At 46.9% G+C, this 24,156-nt stretch overlaps 1 pseudogene; it reads right to left on the reverse strand.

Moving 5' to 3' along the window:
* Window positions 1-346: 346 nt before the first annotated feature.
* Window positions 347-24,156, reverse strand: LOC149347159 (uncharacterized; annotated as a pseudogene).

The following is a 24,156-nucleotide window of genomic DNA, read 5'->3' on the forward strand; positions in this document are numbered from 1 at the left end:
TTTATTTCGCACTGCAGGCTTCTTACTAACTCCACCAGTTATTAGATATTGCCAAATATTACCCTATGCAAGGAAAGGACCCATACCAATGCCGAAAATATACACGGGCGCATCACCTCGGATGTTAGCGCGATATTACGATAAAATGAACTATATCAATACTCGCCCCGCAAAGATCATGAAGACGCTTCACTGCACAAAAGTCAAAGCTCTTAAAAATTTATTGAACAATTTTGACAAAAGCACAAAGCGCGGAAACAACAGGTTAATGTGATAGAATGAAGTGAGGAAAATATGCGCTGCAAAGTAAATTTCAGCTCTCGTGCAGTCGCTTCGACCCATGGGCTCACACAACTTTTTACAACTTTCGCAAGTCCTGGCTCTTTTTGTCTTTCTGACTTTTCAACTGCCTACAATATTGGCGCATACGCAAGCACACGTAGTAGTGGATCAGTTTCGCAAGCATGTCTTCTTTGTGAAGACTGCATGGAAATGTAAACTGGAACTTTTCCAGAACAGCATCAATTGTCCTATCGAACGCATGCCTGTCACATGCATATTTTTGAAACTTTTCCTCGCAGTATTTGAAAAGATCAAAAAGATGCATATTCGGGTGCGTCAGCCTGCCTCTCGTTTTTAAATTCACCAGGTCGGCTTCAGGCACGTTTGCGATCCCTTTTGTTCCCTCAAGCGCCTCCTTGCAAATCGTACAGGAGGCCTCATTTGCAAGTTTTCTTGAGACAAAGCCAGTGACGTAGTATACAATGCAGTCTACAACGTCTGCGTCGCAGTCATTTAGCTCAAATATGTCATCACATTCCCAGCTGCCTTCTTCGATCAGCCCATCAAGCTTCTGCTTCAATTCTTGAAGTTTATTTGGGCGCTGCATATCAGAACTCTGATATATCTCCCTTAAATCCGCCAGAGTACACTGTAAAAAAAAATGCTCCTCAGTACAGAGAAACCCGCTGGTAATGCGTTGCCGGAGGGTTTTCCGCAACATGAATACAGCGACTCCGTCCGACGGTTGTCACATTCTTGGTAACGGAAAGTTACGCTATGCTATGAACGAGAATGAAATCGTTTCTTTGCAACGAATGCTTATGTTGTGTTCTTATTAAAGGTCCCGTAATGTGTATGCATACTTCCTCCGTTCACTTGGAAGTCATCTGATCGAGAACGGAAATAATCTGCATTGTAATTATGTACTATCGAGAGCAAAAATAATAGACCCCTGCCAGCGCGTGCCGATCCGCGCCAAACTGCATGTGAGCACCGCCTGACGAAGCGCTCCTAGTGCCGAGACCAGCGCAGTGGCATGCGCCCATCTCGAGGGGCGCTACGCATTGCGTGCCACTGTGCTCGTCTCAGCATCTGGAGTGCTTCGTCAAGCGGCGCTTGCATGCAGTCTGGCACAGATCGGCACGCGCTGGCAGGGGTCTGTTATTTTTGCTCTCGATAATACATTCAGTAGTACATGCACATGCATCTGTGTATAGCTTCTGCCCAGAACGTTCACTGCAGATATAGCAGTCCAGAGGCCGAGGAAATAAGTATTATGTACAAGACTTTCATGCATTTTATGTATTGCACACGTACAAAGAATGCAACTTAGAATGAAAGAGTGGCAAGTGTTTGGTTGAGTACAAGTACATACGTTTTATTTTCATGACAAATTGCACACATTGTACCTCTAAACATTGCTGTCGGATCCATCTGAAAAGATAAAAAAATCCTCATTTAGTAGCCACACAACACCTATTATAAATTTCACAAATACATTTGAACCATCTGCTATTGAACAATCGGCTTTCGTAGAAGCTTGTAAAAGCCATTTACTGAGAACCAAACCAATATGATTCATTGCCTAAAATTCATTTCTCATAACAGTAAACAGCAAAAACCACAGGGCCAGGAAGAAGCAGACAAAATGTGCTTACTCGGACACCACTGTGTGCATGAAAGTCTTTACGGTTGTCTACAATTTTGTGCAAATAGAAAGTAGCTAAGGATGGGTGCCAAATACAATTCAATGCAGACGCCTTTCATTACATAGTACTCAATGCACAACTTAGTGAGCAAGGAACATTGGTAACATCTGAAAAAGGCCAGACACTTGTCCACAAGCATGATGATGATTGTGATTTTTGATGGTGCGAGGGAATCTGAGGGCAAAGAGCACCATGGCACAAGGTATTTTCTTCATCTCAAGGTGGGGCAATGAACCATTTGGCAGGCATTTCACCCTAAAGAAGACGAGCACCAGGTGAGGAGGAAGCTTGTACCCATTGGATTGGTGGTTACACAGCACTTGCCCACAAGCAATCAGGAAGCATACTTCCCCGAAACGTTATGCTTTCAGTCATAGTTTCCATTATCTCAGCATCTGCACGAAAATGTACTAATCTATGATGTCAGTGAAAATGCAGCCACAGGTGCTGGTTGCAGCTCACTAAGGTATTCAAATATCTCTGCAGTGCGCCTCACGAGGAACAGATGCTTAAGTTTCCACAAAGGGCTGCTTGCAGAAATTTAACCGAAGGCCGCTGCCATGTTAACCTTTTCAAAATGATGGCCCAGAAAGACAAAGTGTAGTCATGTGTCTGATGTAGAAAAAGGATGAAGGCATGAATTTTTCAGCTTCTTCAACAGCTCTGATGTGTTTGTAACTGGTATCGCTTGGTTTGGTTATTAGGGTTTAACGTCCCAAAGCAACTCAGCCTATGAGGGACGCCGTGTTGAAGGGCTCCGGAAATTTCGACCACCTGGGGTTTTTTAACGTGCACTGACATCGCACAGCACACGGGCCCCTAGAAATTCACCTCCATCGAAACTTGGCCGCCGCGGCTGGGATCGAACCCGCGCCTTTCGGGTCAGCAGCCGAGCGCCATAACCACTGAGCCACCACGGCAGGGCTGTTGCTGGTATTGCTTCGCACAGCTTCAGGCTTCTCTTTGACATTTCGTGAAATCATTCCATATCTGTGAAAGATCTCGCTCGCAAACATTTTGGTTCTAATGAAGGAGCAAAAAAGACCCATGTCCTAGGCCTTTTTTTTTGTGACACTAAAGGAAGGCTCACTTTTAGGGTCATTATTACGAAGAGGTCCATGTGGCAACAAACTTTGAAACAATTTCTGCAAGGGCTGAGTGTTCTGAAGCCTAAGAATTTCTCATGAAGCGCCCTGTAGATTGAGTGCTCTGAAGCCTAAGAATCTCTCATAAGGTGCCCTGTAGATGCATCAGAACACCTAAGCTGTTACTGAGTCCTGTAAGTGCTATGTCATTTGACATTAAGGGTATGTACTTTTCCTCGACACATGCAGTGATGATGTATATGTCGAGCGAAAGCATAAATGACTTTGAAGAGTTGCGCTTCCAGATTGCTTGCGGAGGAAAGCACAAGAGTCTGGCCATGCTCAGCTGTTACCTTTGCTTCTTTTTTGTTGAGTTCTGCAGTGAGTACTACGTAATGACAGAAGGTATCTGCATCGACTCATGTTTAACATCTGTCTGTGCGACCTCCATCTTGCACAACACGACAGGCAACTCCATAATGCCCTTCATGCACCGAGTGTCAGTGTGTTCTGTCAGCTTCCTGGTCCTGTGTTTTCTATTCTTAAAGTTATTACTGCCTTCATTCTCCACTCCATGAAGCCTGAATGTGCTACACTGGGTTGCTCCACGCGTCATGCAGTAACCTGGCCATTTTTTTCATACATCGGAGGCACTCAGGTCGCAAGCCATGCTTACTATATTCAGCAGACAAGCGTACATGTGAGACATATCATTTATAACCAATTTTAACAGTGGTATTTCGTGCAAGAATATCTAAATGCTACTCAATTTTTGCTCAAATTTTCAAATACACACTCTTATTCAGATTAAAAACATAATTTGGCTACTGTGCTCTCGTGATGCCACGTCTTGAGTTTGCATCAGTAGCTTAGAATAGTGCCTCTGTTACCTCTGGCGATGAAATCGAAAATGTTTAGCAGAAGATTGTATGCATCTTTTGTGATAGATATATTGAGCGCTGTCGTTTCTAAGACTACGACTTTCTTCTAGCAGACCTTGGTTTGTTTTTGTTTTGTTTTGTTTATGGGGTTTAACGTCCCAAAGCGACTGAGGCTATGAGAGACGCCGTAGTGAAGGGCTCCGGAAATTTCGACCACCTGGGGTTCTTTAACGTGCACTGACATCGCACTGTACACGGGCCTCAAAAATTTCTCCTCCAAAGAAATTCCAGCCGCCGGGGCCGGGATCGAACCCGCAGCAGACCTTGCTATGTCTACCCTTTATGACATGGATTTTCTACATAAAGTTGTGCTCGGCTCTACTGACTGTGAGCCGTTATTGATGTCACTGCGATTTCGTGTGCCTTAGGGAAAAACCACCAAATGCTATGATAGATTTTATCCTGACATGCATGCCATTTCACCAATGACTCATTTGCAAATAACACAATTCAACTTTTTATGACACAGAAATATTTGCCTAATTTGCTGTTTTCATTGTTTACTCATTATGCTTGTTTTTCTTTACTATTATTATCATCGTATTTGTGACCATTTTTCTGTATTATGTCTGGTCACGTCATGGTGTTTGTATTGACTTAGTGTGCACTCGTTTAGGCCAATTGGCTGTTCAGGCACATTTAAAATCAAATATTTACCTATCTAAGCAGAAGCAAAGCACCAAGGTACTCACCAACTGTTTGAAGCACTGTGCGCAAGTTCTCGTGCCGACATGAATGCAGGTACTTTGGAATGCACACTGTCCAAGTCTTCATCATGCCATGCCGCTCAGACTCCCTGGTAGCAAAATTTTCCACTAAAAAAAAGAGCAATTTTGTTTATGTTAAACTAGTAATATTAAATTTTACTATATACTAGGTACTTCTCATCATTCTACCCCAGACTAAACCATACACCAGTGATCATCATGTTTTAATTTTGTTGTATATGATCACAAAATGTGGTGTAATTAACATGTTAGAAATTCCGGTCAAAATAAATCTGACAAAGTATTGTTTAAAAAAATCTGGGCACAAGGAAGAAGGAAGCTAGCCAGATAGCCTGGGCGAATGTTTTCAGTTTCATGCAAGCATCAGTACCCTTGCACACAAAATGTACAATTTAGTGGGTTTACCCTTCAAAAATGGAATTTCATGCTGCAACCATCTAGCTACGCAAAAAAAAAAATTAACTTCCATTCCAGACAAAGGAAAGAAAATTCCTCTGGTTTTTCTTCACAAGCCTCTGCAAGTATACAATTCAGTGAATCTACTCTGCAAGTACGTGAACATACCAGCACGAGACAATGACAAGAAAGGAGACAAAGCAGGCGCTGACTCGCAACTGAAGTTTATTGAAGTAAACAGGGAGTACACAGAAAAGCCAAATAACACCACAAACCACACAGTTACAGATATGCTATACCACAACATGAGTAAAAGATCGCTCTTAACTTTCCTCTCATGTAGATAGTCCAACTCGTTGCATATTAACACGATGGACAGCACACTCACAGATTTGTCACCGAGTCATAAGATGTGTCTAGCCTCGATAATTTTCCGGTTAATCTGCTCCGAATGTATCGCCAAAATGAGTGTTGCCAAAAGGAATGGCTAGCAGCCTTCACATTCCTTGCGATGTACAGATAAGTTAGAACCCCTACCAATATCCAAATATCTCTTGTGCTCCCGTAGTCTTACAGTCACACACTTTCGAGTTTGACCAACATAAACCCAACCCCAAGATAACAGTATCCGATGCACCACAAACATTTTACAAGGCACATATGCTTTTCCAGGACCAAATTCACAAAATTATTCTTAACAATTTTACAGTTTGTAGAGAACTTATTAGGGGCCAAGAGCACCATTTCTGCGTCATACCTTCTGACCACATTTTTCAAATTGTGCGACAATCTACGTATGTACAGTAACACAGTCGATCTTTTGGTATCTCGATGGCTGGCCCCGGCCGTATCCTGCCAATCCCTGTGAAGGGGTTTTAGCTTTAACATGCTAAAGGGAAGAATGGCGCAGCATCAAGTAATAAGGACAGCAGGACAACAAGCACACGCACAAGTGCCAACCTTGGAGTGTGTACAGAATCCAAGAGCATGAGCTTGGCAATCAGCACTGACAATCAAGGAAATGAGAAAACACTGATTTGAACATTCAAGATTGAATGAGCCCGACCCTTGACTGCCAACGCTGAATGTCAAGCACACGCTCTTGGATTCTGTATCTGCTCCAAGGTTGGCACTAATGCGTGTGTGCTCTCCTGCTGTCCTCGTTACATGATGCTATGCCATTCTTACCTTTAGCATGTCTGACCAACTTGATCAATCTTATATGCTCAGCTTTAACAATTTATCACACACTCCTGCATGGTTGGGGAATAATGCTTTCATAAGCCTTAAAATCTGCTCATGGAGACCACTTGTCATGCTGTGAAAGCATCACTTCATCAATACCGAGCCTAGCCTACATGACGCAATGCTATCTTTCACTAGCTTAGAATGATTCGGCCAATAGTCAAGTAGCTGCTTGACCCTCCTGGGTGAATATCGGCAGCATACATGGCATGTGCAGAACATCAAGGTGAAGCCCAGAAACCGCAGCTCTTTTTGATGGGACATTTCCTCTAAGGAAATGCTAAGTTAAAGAAAGGCCTTGCTCCTTAAACAACTTGGCAATATGCACAGGTCCCACACTATCGCAACCTTTTGTAAAAGACCAGAAAATCAGACGCAGAGAAAGATTTTCCCCCAGCCCATGCAAGTTCTTGGCAATCACTCCATCCACCCTGCTTAAGAGAATATTACTTAGCACAGAGGCATTCAATCGATACATATACTAGACTTTTGAACATATGCCGCACAGCCATACTCCAGAAACATGCTCTTCAAATAAAAGGAGGTAAGTCCAAAAAAAAGACTATTACGCACCTGTTCCTAAACACAAGCTCATCATTGTGCTCCGATATACACATTCACAAGCTTTTCATAAGGTCCTCATACGGGATGGAATAAAATAGTTCTACATCGACACTAACCACCAGACAATCTGCTGGATTGCCATTCTTCAGATACTCAACCACGCTGCGAATGGAGTACAAGAAACGGATCTTCAAGATGCGAAGTAGACAAATGCTTTTGCAAATAACCACACAAAATTTTGCAAGAACCCTTTTCTGAAATTTATCTAAGAGCATGCTAGTGAATAGCATTTATTTTAAGAGCATGGCTGTAGAGTACTGCAGTGTGGTATGTGTTCAAAAATCTGGTATATGTAGTGGTTCGAAGATGGGCCTTGTGCTAAGAGATATTTTAAGTAGGGTGTATAGAATGATTGTCAAGGACTTGCATGGACTGGGGGAAAAAATCTTTTGCTATGTTGATGATTTTCTGGTCTTTTACAAAGGTTCTGATAATTTGGGATGTGAACATATTCTTAGGTTTACCTTGGAGCAAATGTCGCCACAAAAAGAGCTGCGGTTTCTGGACCTTACCTTGATCTGCACACACCATGTGTGCTGGTGATATTTACCTAGGAGTGTTAAGCTGCTACTTGGACACAGGTTGGCTATTACAAGCTAGTGAAAGATAGCATTGGACTGTCAAGCCTAGGCTCAGAATTGATGAAGTCATGCTTTCTTAGCATGACGACTAGTTTCCAAAAGCACATTTTAGGTTAATGAACGCAGGATTTCCTAACCATGTTATTGCAAGAGCATACAATTAATTGTTAAAGAAGCCGAAAGCTTTTCACGGCGACCGGCGCAATCAGGCCGGGGCCAGCCAGCGAGATGCCAAAAGACCGGTTGTGTTACCGTACGCACATAGATTGTTGTACAAATTGAAAAATGCGGCCAGAAGGTATGATGGAAAAGCGATTTTCTTGGCCCCTAATAAGTTGTTTAAAATATGTAAAATTGTTAAGAATAATTCTGTGAATGTGGCTAGAGAAAAGTACACATGTGGTGTGAAATGTATATGTACCTTGTAAAATGAACATGGTATCAGACACTATCTTGTGGTCGGGTCTATATAGGTCAAACTGGAAGGTGTATCAATGTAAGATTACAGGAGCACAAGAGGGTAGGGGTTCTAACTTTTCTGTATATTGCAAGGGATTTGAAGGCTGCTACCCTTTCCTTTTGGCAGCACACATTTTGGCAGTAAATTCAGAGAAGATTAAATGGTAGATTATTGAGGCTAGACACACCTTACGACTCGGTGACTAATGTGCAAGTGTGTTGTCTATCGCACTAACACGCAATGAGCTGGACTATCTCGATCAGGGGAATGTTCAGGGCCATTTACTCATGTTGTCATGTATGCTTATCTGTAATTGTGTGGTTTGTGGTGTTGCTTGGCTTCTTCATGTATTCCCTATTCACTTCAATAAACTATGGCCGCGACTCAGCGACTGTCTTGTCTCTTGTCTCGTCTTTCGCACTGGTAGATTCACCATGATGTCTCACCTCTGCAGAAATCCAACACGACATTTTCCTCTTCACATTTGAGGTTCAGTGCATAATAAAGCCAACACCAGTCATCCGCAAGAAAAGTTCATGGCTCCATTAACACCGCCTCCTGCTTACAAGACACAGTGCGGCATTCATTGTAGATTCTAATTGCAACACAGAAAGCAAAGTTTTAGTTTGAGTGGACTAGACTAGGAAAGCAGCACAAAATATCTACAGCCAAACGGCCGAGCTGAAAGAAATAGAGGGTAGCATAATAGTGAATATACTGATATAGTTTTGTGTAACATCTTCTATTCATATTGCCACGCGCCTAACGCGCCGCGTGGCCTCCGCGCTGAGTCGAAGACGACGACGAAGCGGCAGTGGGCTCTCGTGGCACGCTGTTCTGTTCTGTGTCGTGGAAGCTGGCTCCATAATTAAAAGAAGGCTCCCGGTCTTGGGTTATTCTCGACGTCTACCTTCACGGCTCCTCTGGTCGTGACACTGGTGGAGGTGCGGCCGATGCTCCCTACTCCTGAGGACGACTCGACACGCCCGCCTCTTGTGACCACCCCTGTCCATCGTGCCAGCCGGAGGATCCGAGGCTTGTCCCCCGAGGCCCTCCCTTTTGTCGGTGAGCCCTCGACTACCCCTACACTCATGGCGACGCCAATACCCGCCCTGCCTCCGACTGTTCCTGCAGCCAGCCCTACCTATCTCACTCTTCAGACCCCACGAACGCCTAAGCCCTTTCACGGTGACCTGTTTGAAGATGCAGAAGATTGGTTGGCGCACTACGAACGGGTTGCGACCTTCAACTGCTGGGACGCCGCTACAAAGCTGCGTAACGTGTACTTTAGCCTTGAGGACTCTGCACGTACCTGGTTCGAAAACCGTGAGGCTACTTTCTCGACGTGGCAGGACTTTCGACGTCAGCTCCTGAGTACGTACGCCAACAGCGACCGCCGGGAGAGCGCGGAGCGTACCCTGTCCTCTAGAATTCAGCTCCCCAATGAGGGTGTTGCCATGTACGTCGAGGATGTGACGCGTCTTTGCCATCGCGCCGATCCGGCCATGCCTGAAGAAAAAAAGCTGCGGCACCTCATGCGCGGCGTGAAAGACCAGCTCTTTTCCGGACTCGTGCGGAACCCGCCCAACACCGTCGCGGAGTTTCTGGCCGAGGCCGTCCACATGGAGAAATTGCTGCAGCAGAGATCGCAACAGTACGCCCGGCAACTGCGTCCGTCGTCGACACTGTCAACGTTGGACCGATTCGACCATGATCCCAGGACGAATCCGGACTCCCTTCGCGAACTCATCCGTTCAGTGGTCCGCGAGGAGCTGCAGCACCTTCAAGGAACCTTTGCCCCTCGCGTCGATTCCGTCACCAGCGTCATCCGCGAGGAAGTCCGGCAGGCCCTCAGAGCACCAGACGCTGCAGTTGTGCCGGCGCCGCAACCGACTCCATACGATCCCGCGCCGTACCCGACTCCGGTCCAGCCAGTCACGTACGCGGACGTCGTGCGCCGCGCGGCCCCATCTCCTGGGCCTTTGCCTTACACCGCACCATTGGTCGCGGTGCACTCTGCTCAGCCTACTCCTTACTGGGCGGATCGGCGCCAGGCACCGCGGAAGACTGACCTCTGGCGCACTCCGGATCAACGCCCGCTCTGCTACCACTGTGGTGAGGCCGGCCATCTCTACCGGCGGTGCCCCTATCGCGAAATGGGACTACGCGGTTTTCCTGTCGACAGCCCCCGTCCACGCCCTGGAGAGCGCCCTCAAGACATCGCCGAGTATGTCACCCGCCAGCGTAGTTCACCATCTCCTCCGCGCCGCGAGTCGCGATCGCCCTCTCCACGCCGGTCTTCGCCCTCTGGGTCCCGTTTCGCCTCAGGACAACGTGGTTCCTCGAGCCCTCGTCGGGAAAACTAGCTCCGGCGGCCTTTGGAGGCGAGGCCGCCGAACGCCGTTCCGACGCAAAGCTTCCACCGCCGCAGCAACTTAATCGCCCCGACGTCGGATGCCGCAACGCTGCGCAGTTTTCCCCGACGCGCCTATCGACTCGCCGCGATGCCCTAACCCCAATCGCCGACCCGCTTCCGCCGCCGCACGTACCCAGTCGCCCCGACGCCGAACGCCGCATCGCCGAAGAGTTTCCCTCAACCCGCCGCTTGAATCGAACCGACGACGCAACCCCAGTCGCCGACCAGATTCCGCCGCCGCACCGACTGAGTCATCCACAACAGCCATCGACGGGCCGCGCTCAAAGAAGGGTCTCTTTGGATATCCCTGTTCTCGTCGACACAAAGGAGGTTAGCGCGTTGGTCGATACGGGCGCAGATTACTCTATCCTTAGCGGACGGCTTGCGACGGCCCTGAAAAAAGTGACGACACCCTGGGACGGTCCCGACATACGCACGGCAGGCGGACATCTTGTCGCACCACTCGGCATGTGTGCGGGCCGGGTTACGGTTCGAGGCTGCACATTCGTTGCCACGTTCCTCGTTCTCCGCGAATGTTCTCGCGATGTCATCCTTGGCATCGACTTTCTTCGCGAGCACGGTGCGATCATAGACCTCCCGAACTGCTTGGTGACGTTTTCTACCGCAATGGCCACAGAAGAACCAGCGCACCAGGGTTCTCGGTCCGCCCTGCGAGTCGCCGACGATAACGTTACGGTGCCACCACGTGCCAGCATTCTCACGAGAGTTACCTGCGACGAGCCACAAATGGGACTCCGGGTTGTCGAGCCTAATGTCTCCCTCGTACTCACTAAGGGGGTTGCGGTGGCACGGGGCCTTGGATCCTTTCATGAAGGTTGTACAGAGGTCCTTGTCACCAACTTCTGCAATGAACATCGACATCTGTTCCGTGGCACAGCCATCGCTTACGTCGACCATGTTCAGGAAGTGGCCGAATGCTTTGTTTGTGCGGAGGACACACCTGGAGCTGACGCCGAAGCGGTCACCAGCGTAGACATAAATCCTAGCCTTCCACCCACTGAAAAGAGGCAACTCCAGGACCTCTTGCGGGAGTTTGGTGCGTGTTTCACGTCGTCGTCCAAAGTGCGCCAAACGTCGATCGTTAAACACCGCATTATCACGCATGAAGGAGCCCGACCCATCCATCAGCAGCCCTATCGTGTGTCCCCTCGTGAGCGAGATGCTATTCAAACACAGGTCGAAGAGATGCTCACAGACGGCGTCATCCAACCGTCAAGCAGTCCGTGGTCGTCTCCTGTCGTCCTCGCGAAAAAGAAAGACGGGACACTACGGTTCTGCGTCGACTACAAGAAGCTGAACAGTGTGACCAAGAAAGACGTGTACCCGCTCCCACGTATCGACGACTCCCTCGACCGACTTCGTCAAGCCAAGTACTTCTCTTCGGTCGACCTCAGAAGTGGTTATTGGCAGATAGAAGTTGATGAGAGGGACCGTGAGAAAACCGCATTCATTACACCGGACGGGCTGTATGAATTTCGCGTCCTCCCATTCGGGCTCTGCTGTGCTCCTGCCACGTTCCAAAGAATGATGGACACCGTTCTCACCGGTTTGAAGTGGCAGACCTGTCTTGTTTATCTTGACGATGTCATCATTTTTTCCGCAACGTTCACGGAACATCTGCACCGCCTCAGGACTGTCCTCAAAGCCGTTCGATCCGCCAACCTCTCCCTCAAACCAGAAAAATGCCACTTTGGGTTCACCGAACTGAAGTTCCTCGGGCACGTCATTAGTGCTGACGGAATCCGCGCTGACCCAGAGAAGCTTGCTGCCGTTGCTGCCTTTCCGGTCCCCTCCCACAAAAAAGCAGTCCAACGTTTTCTGGGCCTGTGCTCCTATTATCGCCGCTTCATTAGAAACTTCGCCCAGCTCGCCAGCCCTCTGACTCTCTTAACCCGTGATGACACGTCATTTTCCTGGGGCAACGAACAACAGACTGCCTTCGACGAGTTACGACGCCTACTCCAATCACCGCCCATTCTGGCACATTTCGACGAAGATGCCGATACGGAGGTGCACACGGATGCGAGCAACGTCGGTCTTGGCGCCGTTCTAGTTCAGCGGCAAAACGGTGTCGACAAAGTAATTGCCTACGCCGGCCGCGCGCTGTCGCGTGCTGAGTTGAACTACTCTACCACGGAAAAAGAATGTTTAGCGGTAGTCTGGGCCGCCGCCAAGTTCCGCCCATACCTCTATGGCAGACCGTTTCGTATCGTCACCGACCACCACTCGCTGTGCTGGCTGAAAAATTTAAAGGACCCTTGCGGCCGCCTAGCACGTTGGGCATTACGCCTGCAGGAATTCGATTTCACCGTCACCTACAAGTCAGGCCGGAAACACACCGACGCTGATACCTTGTCACGCGCTCCCGTCGAACCTCCTCCGCAAGACACCACCGACGATGATAGCTTCCTTGGAGCGGTCAGCACGTCTGAGCTCGTTTCCAGACAGCGTGCCGACGCCGAGCTCCGTCTGCTCATCGAACATCTCGAAGGTGGGTGCCCTGAGATACCACGAAACCTAGCTCGTGGACTATCGTCGTTCTGCCTGCGGAGAGGGGTGCTTTATAAAAAGAACTCTACTTCAAGTCCGACAACTTACCTGCTCGTCATACCGTCTGATCTGCGGGATGAAGTCCTCCTTGCCTGCCATGATGAACCGACTTCCGGCCACCTTGGAGTTACCCGCACCTTATCCCGAATCCGGCAGAACTATTACTGGCCCAACCTAACTTCAAGTGTCAAGCATTATGTCCGGACATGCCGGCAATGCCAGCGGCGAAAAAAACCCGCGCTCAAGCCTCCTGGACTGCTTCAGTGCATCGAGCCGCCACAAATACCATTCGACAGAGTCGGCATGGACCTTCTGGGGCCATTTCCTCTCTCGTATTCCGGCCACAAGTGGATCGTAGTCGCCACAGACTACTTGACCCGCTACGCTGAAACGAAGGCCCTGGCGCGAGGTACTGCCGCCGAAGTTGCCCACTTCTTTATGCACGACATCGTGCTTAGACACGGCGCCCCATCGGCCATCATTACTGACCGAGGCAAGGCGCTTACAGCCCGACTCCTACGTGACATCTTAGCGCTTAGCCATACTGCTCATCGACCAACAACAGCGTATCATCCCCAAACCAATGGTCTAACGGAACGGCTCAACAAAACATTGGCGGACATGATCTCGATGTACGTCGACGTTGAACACAAAGCCTGGGATGAGGTCTTGCCGTACATCACCTTCGCATATAATACCGCGACGCAGGAAACCACCCAGTTCACCCCGTTCCGTCTCGTGTATGGCAGGGAGGTCCGCATGATGCTAGACGCCATGCTGCCGTACGGCGACGCAGAGCTTCCCCCTGAAGCTGGCCACTTCGTGGAGCAAGCAGAGCAGGCCCGTCAGCTGGCCCGCTTGCACATCAAGGACCAGCAATCCGCCGATGCCCGACTCTATAACCTTCGGCACAGGGACGTGCACTACGAGCCGGGCGACCACGTGTGGGTGTGGACACCAGTGCGCCGCAAGGGATTGTGCGAAAAGCTTTTAAATAGGTATTTTGGCCCGTACAGAGTCCTGCGCCGCCTGAACAGCGTCAATTACGAAGTTGTCCCCCATGGAACTGTGGTCGCCGGCCCTCAGCGTCAACGGCCTGAAATCGTGCATGTAGTGCGCTTGAAGCCGTACTTTTCGCGTGACTGAGCGCTGTGTTCACGCTGTTTCGTACCTTTTCCCCTTACCCCACGTGTGAACTTGACTCTCCCTGCATGTCATCTAGAGCGCACTGTATAATTCACCTCACCCCCAGTCTTTTTTTTTTGTTCCTCCTCCCCTCACTGTACATACCCCATTCCACATCGAGACGATGTTTGCTCTCGCGGGGGGGAATAATGCCACGCGCCTAACGCGCCGCGTGGCCTCCGCGCTGAGTCGAAGATGACGACGAAGCGGCAGTGGGCTCTCGTGGCGCGCTGTTCTGTTCTGTGTCGTGGAAGCTGGCTCCATAATTAAAAGAAGGCTCCCGGTCTTGGGTTATTCTCGACGTCGACCTTCACGGCTCCTCTGGTCGTGACAATATAAAATGTACACTTTTTTTTTCTTATGCTGACGCCTGGGCACACTATTTTGTGCACTTATCGCACGGGCCCGAACTAGCAGCTTGCTAAGGGCCCAGATGCTTTTATCACCCTGTTTGAATAACCTTCATCCAAAGTGAATAAACTGATACTGATATTGCATGCAAGATATATGCATGATATATTGTGATATTCAACACTGCTACCATTGGCTTAGCCAACTATTTATGCATAACAAAAAATGCAGTATCACATAAATACTGATACAGTACTATTAGTGTTAATATTAGCAGTGCAGGTTCAATGAAAAAAAAGGGGCCTAGTGTTAGCTGCCATTCCCACAGCAGGCTTGTGACCAATCGCCAGTTTAAAGGAAAAAGGAATGACTGAAAAGGGAGAGAGCCAGTAGGAAGGAAGACAGGCATAAAAAAAACATAAAAAGGACATAGGATACAATAGGCAGGCAAAGTTATTTAGACAGCAACCACAAAAGAAACATTAACACCCAAGTAAAGATGTACAAGACCAACCAGACCCTTGTCCACAGTGGATAACTTGTTAACCTCATTTAGCCCAAAATATATTTTCATATATACTTGTGCTATAAAGTGATTACATTCATTAATAGCATAACTGACCGACTGAAACCAAAACAGGGATGAAGGGCGGTGAATGAGCCCTAGGCGTGATGCTTTTGCCTTCCTAGTGGGACACAGAAGGATCATTCAGTCGAACATCAGGTCTCTGAGATTAATATGTAGTTTAATATTAGCGGAAAAATAGAAGTAGTAACAACAAAGCAAGCAATGTAGCTGAACATTGTTCTATGCACATGAGAAAAAAAAGCATTATGAATAACCAAGTATGCAATGTTTGTAGCTGCAAATTTCTTCATACACGTGTCTAAAACATATGCGCATGATTTGCCACAAGATAGTGTCTCGTTTAGATAGGGTACCTGCTATGGCAGTAGTGCGCAATCATGCTGGAATGAAATGCAAACAGCGCCTATGAACAAGACAAAATATTTCACCTGTGTGATTTCAGCTTGAGTATGCAGCTAGCCTGATTCCTGTTTCAGGTTAAGAGATCTACCTAATACACATATATGAACCCTTTCTAAATGTATACCTCGCTGCAAAGTAGAAAAGGCTGTCACTTCCAACACCAAGCAGATATGTGAAACCTGTAAGAACTCCTTGAAGGCAAGAGTCTGGAGACAAGCTTCTAGACCCACTCTGAAGGATGTAGATTTGGTGTTTAGTGTGGCATATAATTACTTCTGCATTAATAGCGAGCATGTAAGGCCAATACAAGGTGCTTCTAAATTGGTGGCCTAAAGTTTGCTTGGGAGAACGCAAAATAATGCTAAAGAGCAATCTATAGACACAATATTGCATGCTGAATAAACAACAATAAAAAAAGAAGCCAATGCTCTGGAAGCACCTTCAGTCATTCAAGACAAAAATGATGAGGCATGCTGATGCTGCTGCTTGAACAATAGAAAAAAGCCACTACTGCTTACTTACAATAAACGCTTTCTCTGAGCAAGCAATGAAAGAGAGCTGTAACTCATGAAACCTCACGTCATTCTTGTTACAAAAAAGGAATTTAAAAGGTTGCAATGCAAGAATCCCTGCCATAATAGTATTCTCCTCACACTTGGGTTACACAAGCCAAGGCTTTTAACAGCATGGGTTTTTGCATGTGTTCATTCTGAAGCATTACCCGGTTGAAGCGACACAAAATATTTACTTCCCCATGAACCTGTGCGTGTAGCATAATCACAGAAAATATTTTTTACACTGGACAGAAATACAACAGCATAGTGGCGTAACTGACACACAACAGGCTTCGGGGACAGTGCAAGACAATGATCTGAAATCCTACACAACAGACCTGCGACATTACAATAGCTAAATCCTTGATAGTAGTATTTAACAGCCATCTAAATGCTCGTGCGCAACAGGTGGGAGCACTATACTGCGAAGCAACAGTAAACCTTTGCACTAGTCTAAACAAAAGTGCGCCTCATTGCGACTTCCACTAAACTTTTTTGCTCCCAGTGCAACAAAGCAAATACACAGGGGGCTCGAATGGCAACGATACGATGTGTTAGGCTATCATGTCATCATCTTAACATAAACAATGCATGTGGTCTCTGTTCCGGACTGCCAATCAGCCTCGAGAAGACAAGAATGCTTATAAAAAAAGAACAAAGCAACAAGCTCTCAAACCTCACAGTGAACATAGAAGTAGTAGAACCATGTAACCTAGCCAATAGTTCGAAGCTAAGCAGCAGAAGAAAATATGTTAAGGCCAGGACTGAGCAAACAGAAAATCATGGAGGGAACCTAAAAGCAGCAATAAGCAATGAGAGTGGAGTTGCCTTGATGTTCATTGTCAATACCTACTGCTCAAAGTAAAGGAAACCAGGGTATAAGAAATACAGCATTTCATATTATGCTTTGAGCAAATGCAGTGAGAATGAAACAGACTAGAGACTTGTCTTAGAACATTTTCACTCTTTACTTTGCACCAGAGGAAAATAAATTTGTGTGCAGTTCACCTACTGCTTGGCACTGTCCTGGAAGGAATGAATCCAGGTCTCGAAAAGTCTACAGAGAGAATACTGATGCTGCATGTGCATTTTTCTCTAGACTCCCTCGTTTATTCCTTCCCTTAGGTTCAGGAGCCCACCGAGACACAGTTACTGCCCCATTTCCTTTCCTCAAAAACCAATTTTAATTTCATTTCTCTCAACTGTCCTGAAATGTGTATAAGTTACCATTTTTTTAGTGCCTAATTACATACTGTAATTTTTGCAAGGAATTTGAGATTGATGGACAGGAAAAAAAAGTCTGGAATGGTACCTTAGGTAACTTTGCACCTGGACAAACAGCTGACCCACTGGGCGTCCCCAAGGGCTCTGCTGCGAGGCGTCCCTAGCAACAGTAGCCGGTTGTCCAGATCCAAAGGAACCACGCGAATGATTACCGAAAAGTTTAAGGACAGCAGATGCATGAACACAAAACAGCTTTTCAGCACTGTTGCAGTGGGATGAACGGTTCCAAGTCTCGACTATACCTGGTAATAAATAAATTATCAGAAGACCATCTCGAGCGCAGAATGATCTCAAAGCACATTCGACACGCACTACCAACATGGACAGCCTGTGCTTAATTGAATCCAAAAGTTTACGCTGATCGACCAATGTTACTTCAAATAGAGACAGAAAGCGCATGCACGTTGTGCTGATGTTACCGTGAACATAACATGCGACGAGACACAGGATTACTATAGAAACAAAAAACCGCTTTCAAAATCTGATAACAAATTGCTCACCTTCTCACAAGTTCACAAAACCGGAGACGATGCCGTGTGGCTGCCGCCAGTCACTCGCGATGCACAGAAACAATAAAAATGCAATTCCGCTGACTTTCCTTGAGCAATTTTCAGTCGATTAAACTTCAAACTGTTCGTACTGACCACCGTTCACCTCACCAAGCATGTGTGCACGGAGGAAGCAAAATTTACGCGGGCAAGTCAGCCGCGCAAAACGCCGAGCACGATGCCATTTGCAGAGCTATGGCATAGGCTATGGTGGCTAGCAGAGTTGCACGGGAAATTCATAGCGTCATTCGCGTATTCGCATCCATGCTTACATCGCTGACGCCGCAAAAGCGCACCACCTTGAAAACATATCAGATGTATTTAATTTTACCGTAGCTTTTTTAGCTGACAATTTTAATGGTTTTACATATTAAAATTTTCTTTTCGTTTCATGAGCGTTGTTACCACAAGAGCGCAGTGCATGCAGCTTGGCCGTGACGAGTCGAAGCGCTAGCCAAGCCCGCAGTCGGAACCATGTGCGGATTGTGTGTGGTGTTGAGTGAACAGGTGCTTTAGAACGGTTTTTGTTCTTCCGTGTTCGCTGCGTGCGTCCTGCGCGCTGTATTGTCGTTACGGTGTGTGTATGTGTGCGGCCCGTACGCCGCATTGGAGTGTACAACCGCTTGCTGTCCCATGCGGCATCGATGCATATTAAAACGACCGTGCAGAATGTGCGTTACAATGCCAGTGGCCCTGAACGAAAGAGGAGACTTGAAGCCGGCGGAAAAGCTGCTCACCCTCGTGGGACTGCAAGAATCTGGTGAGGAACAGTCGACACACGTTTCGGTGGATGATTGCGTTTATCAAGCTAAAAAATTCAGCACTGGCCAATAGCACTGATGAGCTGCTGCTGCATCATGATAAACACCTGTCTAAAGTTTATTACAAGCTTGTTGGATGTGAACGTGGCCTTGAGTGGTATTCGTCGAGCAGCGGCCCTCAGGAGGTGGAACCAGTCGATACCTGAAGACGATTACTGTTTGCCCGCGCCTTGGCGCCTCGCTTCCAACCGCATGCGTTGGCGTTATTTATATCTGAATTTCACACGTAGTTGAACTTTCGCAAATATTACAGCCGCATCTTTCAAACGTGCCGTGTGAAGAGGACCCTTTTTCATATTTTTTTTTGATGGGAGGGGGTGGGGGAATGAGCGGCTGCTCAAATGTCATTCTTTATAATTTTGAGCTTATTTTCCATATATGTGCCAGGTTGGCCCATTCTTGCCTCTTGGTTGCATGTAAGCAGTGCATTTATTGGGCATAAATTTCTTTGCTGTTGTATTGGCACAGGGTTAATGATTCTCATTGTATTGTGGTGACACATCATTGTATGCACTCCTTGCAGAATGTCTAAGGGGGTAATAAATTACTGAGCAGAGAGTATACCTTGTGATAAATGCGAGGAACATTACTGATTTACTTCACACTTGGCATGTTCCGTTGTCGTTAGTGGTTGCAAATGCCTTGCCTGCTGCTTTCCAGTGTAGGGGCGAGAGGCATGTCAAGCTCTACTTTGCAGCTTTTTTCTGTCCACTCTTTACTGGTCAACATGGTAAAATAAACTGAACATAATGCATGCTTGCTGAGACTTAGCTTAGACTACAATTCATTTATTTACTCTCAGGGCCTATCAGCGCCAGATAGAGGAGTGGGTGGCTAACAAAAATACATGTGTAATAGGCAGATTAGTTAAGGTGATTATACACAGCATACTATACTTGAAGGCGTCGGATGCAGTGATGGACATGACGAAGGCAGAGAAGATGTGACAGTTGGAAACGTAGAAAAGTAGAGATCTGCGTGAGCTTACACATGACTTAAGGTGAACACTAGCAAAAAATTAAGAAGGTGCAGAAGACTGAGGTCAGAGTTAAAGCTAGTTTAACAAAGAAAAGAACCTCTCAGCAAGCCAAAATGAGCACATGCAAGCAGTTACGTAAACATGGAACATAAAACTTTTTGGATGGAAGAAAAGCCAAGGCACATTGCTCATTGTGACGTTGCTTAAAAAGTGGGTGTCTAGTTGTTCACCTTCATATCCGGTCCTTCCACACCTAGCAACTGAAATGCCATCAATGAGGAGCATCTCCAATCACTCTAATTGCATGGGAGGTACGCATCTCCAGATGTCACAGGCTTGGTGTCTCATTTTAGTCTAGATAGTTTGGTAGATATAAACATTACCACATCTAAGAGGCATGTGGTAGCCTTGCAGGGGGTGTGTTTTGTAAGTCTTACAGCATGTTGTGCAATGCTGGCATGTTTCATTATTTACATTGCAGTAATATGTTAGCACAGGCGAGAAAGTTTGTAACTGAGCAGAAAAAAACAATATTCATGCCATGTCTTAGCAGCATTCTTAGTACCATATAAAACATAGTGCGTATAAGGAACTCCTCATTTTTTTATAATTTTTCTTTCTGAGCACTGGTTTTTTGCAAGTTAGCAGGGTTCTACAGTCTTCTGTGGCTGTCGACTGGCCCGCATGTTTGTCAAAGCTGCAGAGTTTATGATGGGTCATGTCAGTGCAAGCTAAATAAAGGTGGATAGGAAATTCATGCTTCCAGAGTACATTCCAGAAACAACAGCTATTATTTCCTAGTCAGGATGAGGGAGCAGCACCGACGGTGCACATCCTCCTTGTCACTACAGCAATTATGGCTGCTCACTGCTTTTTTGCAGCGTTTCATTTATCCGCAGGAAGACCAGGCATGAATGGTCGGCTATAGGTACCTAATAAGTTGAACATTGCAATTAGCAATATTTTCTTGTGCCTGTGCTTTTGTTATCCGTGAAGGAGTTAGCGTTTTTGATTGATGGTTGTGTAGCAAAGATGTGACTGCTACATTGCACTTCATTCACAAATTTGTTTGCCCATGCTTTTGGCTTTCTCAGTGGTTCGTTTCCTTGTCAAATGGCAGACGGAAATTCGGCTTTCACCTTGTTTGTAATGTTTGTATGTAATGTTTGTAATGTATTTTCAGCTGGTGTTCAGTTTCAATTTAGAGAAGTTGTCTAACCATTGTCTGTGTCTAAATTTTTTTTATCTCTTGACCTCATTAAGCTGCATTTCTAAATTATTTATTAAATGCATTTATTAATTGTTACCCTGTCATGTGGTTAGCAACATCGTGAAAATATTTTTTTATGAAGTCAACGTTCTGCTTTTAAAGTTATAGCAAAGTAAGTCCTTTGCTATTTAATGTTGCTCACAATTTGTAGCAATCCCTCAACGTTGAAGCAACATTATGCGTCACTTGGGTCTAATTTGATTATCACCCCCCCTCGGATCTTCACCTTTGCACATGGGGTTAATCTCATTTTCGCCATGCTAGTTTGTGGACATTGTTGAACAAGAGTAAACCACACAGATCGGAAATGGGACGTCATGTGGTGCCTAGTCCGGGGGCCAACAGTTACGGCGAGTAATACGTTTCAGAAAATGCATAATACGGCCAGCCACCTTCACGAATGGGTTACGGATGGACCCTCCATTTCAGATGCAACAGAGCAAGCGTTTGTTCTGTTATGGAGAGTTTGTACGTAACATTCACGGAATTTTTTTGCAGTGTAGCAACGGCAGCCTGACTGGTATCAGGCGCTGCACAGTTTCCAAACTGCGGAGGTTTTAACAAAGAATACATGCTTAGCATGCGATATAACTGCAAGAATGTGGGAAAGGTCGGATGTTCATTTTGACCTCCCGCCTGTCTGATAATTCCGAAAAAGTATTCCAAGGGGTCCTGGTTCATTTTGGCCGACAACACGTACTTGAAACCGCAGTCTTTCAGAAGGTAGGTAGAAAGTTGTTGGACAGATTTCAGAGTAACGCGCAAACCTTCGGCAGTCGACTGGGTCAAAAAGAGGTCTTTTGGAATGTCTCCGTTTACAACCTGTTGTTCCCATGAGTCGAGCCATTCAGATGCAGTTTGGAGAGTAGTGAAATCTCTGCTTCCTAGTCGAATGCCCTCGGCAGGGTACCGGCGGTTCAGAGCATCGAACAGGTCGTTCAAAAAAAGTGTAAATTTAGCTGTCGGTTCAGCATCAGCCAACCTTGGCGCACCTCTGCGTGCATAAAACATGATTCCTTTGGCAACGGAATTGCTGAAAAGCTGTGTCGCCAGCTTCACCCTCATCTTGAGCATGTTCGATGGGTTTACATGATTGTAAGTAAGCTTGGGGCAGACTCGAAGCGCACCAGTGTTCTTGCTGCCGGCAACAAAGACAGCATCGTAGCACGACCATCTAATAAAGTGGCCATCTTTTTTAAGAACTTTCTTGTCGTGCAGACGGTTCCTAATGCACTTAAAGAGATGGGGTGCGTCGGAAAAAACGTATACCTTTCTTGAAGTGTCCGTTGGGTGCTCAAAGGAGTTAACCACTTCTCCCAGTATGCCACTGATGCCGAGCTGTTTCCACATCGCGCGGTTCGTGGAAGCACCGTCGCACACAACTCCGTCGACAAACAAGCCGGCGTTCTCTAGATGTACAATACACTGAATCAAGAGCTGAGCAAGGAGCGTTCCCTTTGTTGACCCTTTGGATGCAAACACAGCCACCGGCTGTAAATAATTTTCTCCGAAAGGAGAAAAGGCAAAAACGAGACCATGATCCGCCAGCTCACTGCTTTGATTTTCTCTTCCCCCATGATCGACGAGACCAGCGTATGTCATCGTTTTTGAGTTTACAGCCAACTCTTTCCTGACTTGAATTTCGTCCATTATCAATATTCCTCGGCGATGAAAAGGAGTTTTCTTGGAGACCTTCAGCTTCAAGGCTTGGAAGAAGTTTTCGTCGAAACCACATTTCAAGCCCACCAAGCTTATGTACTTCCTTGCAGTACTAACGCATGGCAAAGGCAAAATGTCGTTGCTCCTCAAAAAAGAGTACGTAGCAGGGCTGCGTATGTGTAGAAGGAGACACAAGAGAATCCAATCATCTGTGTATCGCCGGTTTCTTTTTGTCGTGCTCTTGGCAGCTGAAATGCATTCCTCTAACAAAAGCAGCTGCGCTGGTGGCATATACAGTGCCTGGAGTTTATCTTTGACCTCTTCCTCCTGCAATTTTATTAGCTCTTTCCGGGCGTCCTGTACCTGCTTGATCAACAGTTTGTTGCGTTTGATAAGCCGCGCTCGTGACTGCTGGAGCAGTGACTTTCCCCGGCGCAAAGCATTGAGCTTTTCTTGCTGGGAAGGCTGCACAGAAAGCCTGATGCGTTTCCATGGTCGCTCCTCTTTCGTTCTCGCAACTTGCCGGTCAGCGTGCCACCTCAAGGTGTCGGCGAGACCGCTGCAGTGATGACATATGGCTCCTCGAGGTAATAGTAGTAGGCACTTGTTGTGCCTCCAGCTCTGCTGGGAGTCTACCGAAGCACACTCCGGATGCACACTCGGGAAGTCCTTCAAGCTCGGCCCTCCCCGGCACACGTTAAGGCTATCAATAGTTTTGAGCATGGCTTCGATCTCAGATGGCGACGTGGCAAACGAACTTACACAAACAACAGCACAATCAATTAGCCTGCCAAAGACATGCACCTCAACTACGAGGTCACTCTTCACATGCAGAGTCTTCCTATTGAAAATTACAGAAGAACCGTCCCTTTGCCTGTGTATTACCTGTGCGTCAATATACACAATGTCTCTCACCCCTTCGACGTCGGTGCGATGAGCTGCCCATGAATGCTGAGGTAAGCAAATGCTGCCCACTTCATTGAAAAGTGTTTCAAACGGCGAGGCCTCGCAGGACTTCGCAATGTTGTCGCTTTCATCGGAAGAAGAGACAGGTTGAGTTGTGTCGGCGAGCAATCTTGATCCGACTGCGCTGGTGCTCTTTTGAGAGGCTGAAGACGAAGCTGCGCGACCAGACAGTCGCTTCGCTGTCTTGCGAGGGCTCTTGATCCGTTTTGAAAGGTAGCTCGGCGCCCCTTCGAAGATAGATGGGATGGCGTCTTTTGTAAGGCCCGCTCTTCTCTTGCCGGACATTATCACGTGGCCATCAATTTCAGCTGACCACGTCTTCAGGATGAAGTGGGGAGCAAAATGCCTCTCGCAAACACGATCCGTTATTTGTAGTACACGGTCCTTGCGAAGTATTGCTCGCCGCCACGCTTCGAGCCTTGCATCATCCTGGGGCGGCTTGAAAAGCGAGTACTTTTCCTTACACGATTTGTAGCCGCTGCTACAAAATGGCACGAAGCACTTCACCAT

The sequence above is a fragment of the Amblyomma mixtum genome, chromosome 4, assembly GCF_055824585.1.
Source record: "Amblyomma mixtum isolate Tamu chromosome 4, ASM5582458v1, whole genome shotgun sequence".
Taxonomy (NCBI): Eukaryota; Metazoa; Arthropoda; class Arachnida; order Ixodida; family Ixodidae; genus Amblyomma; species Amblyomma mixtum.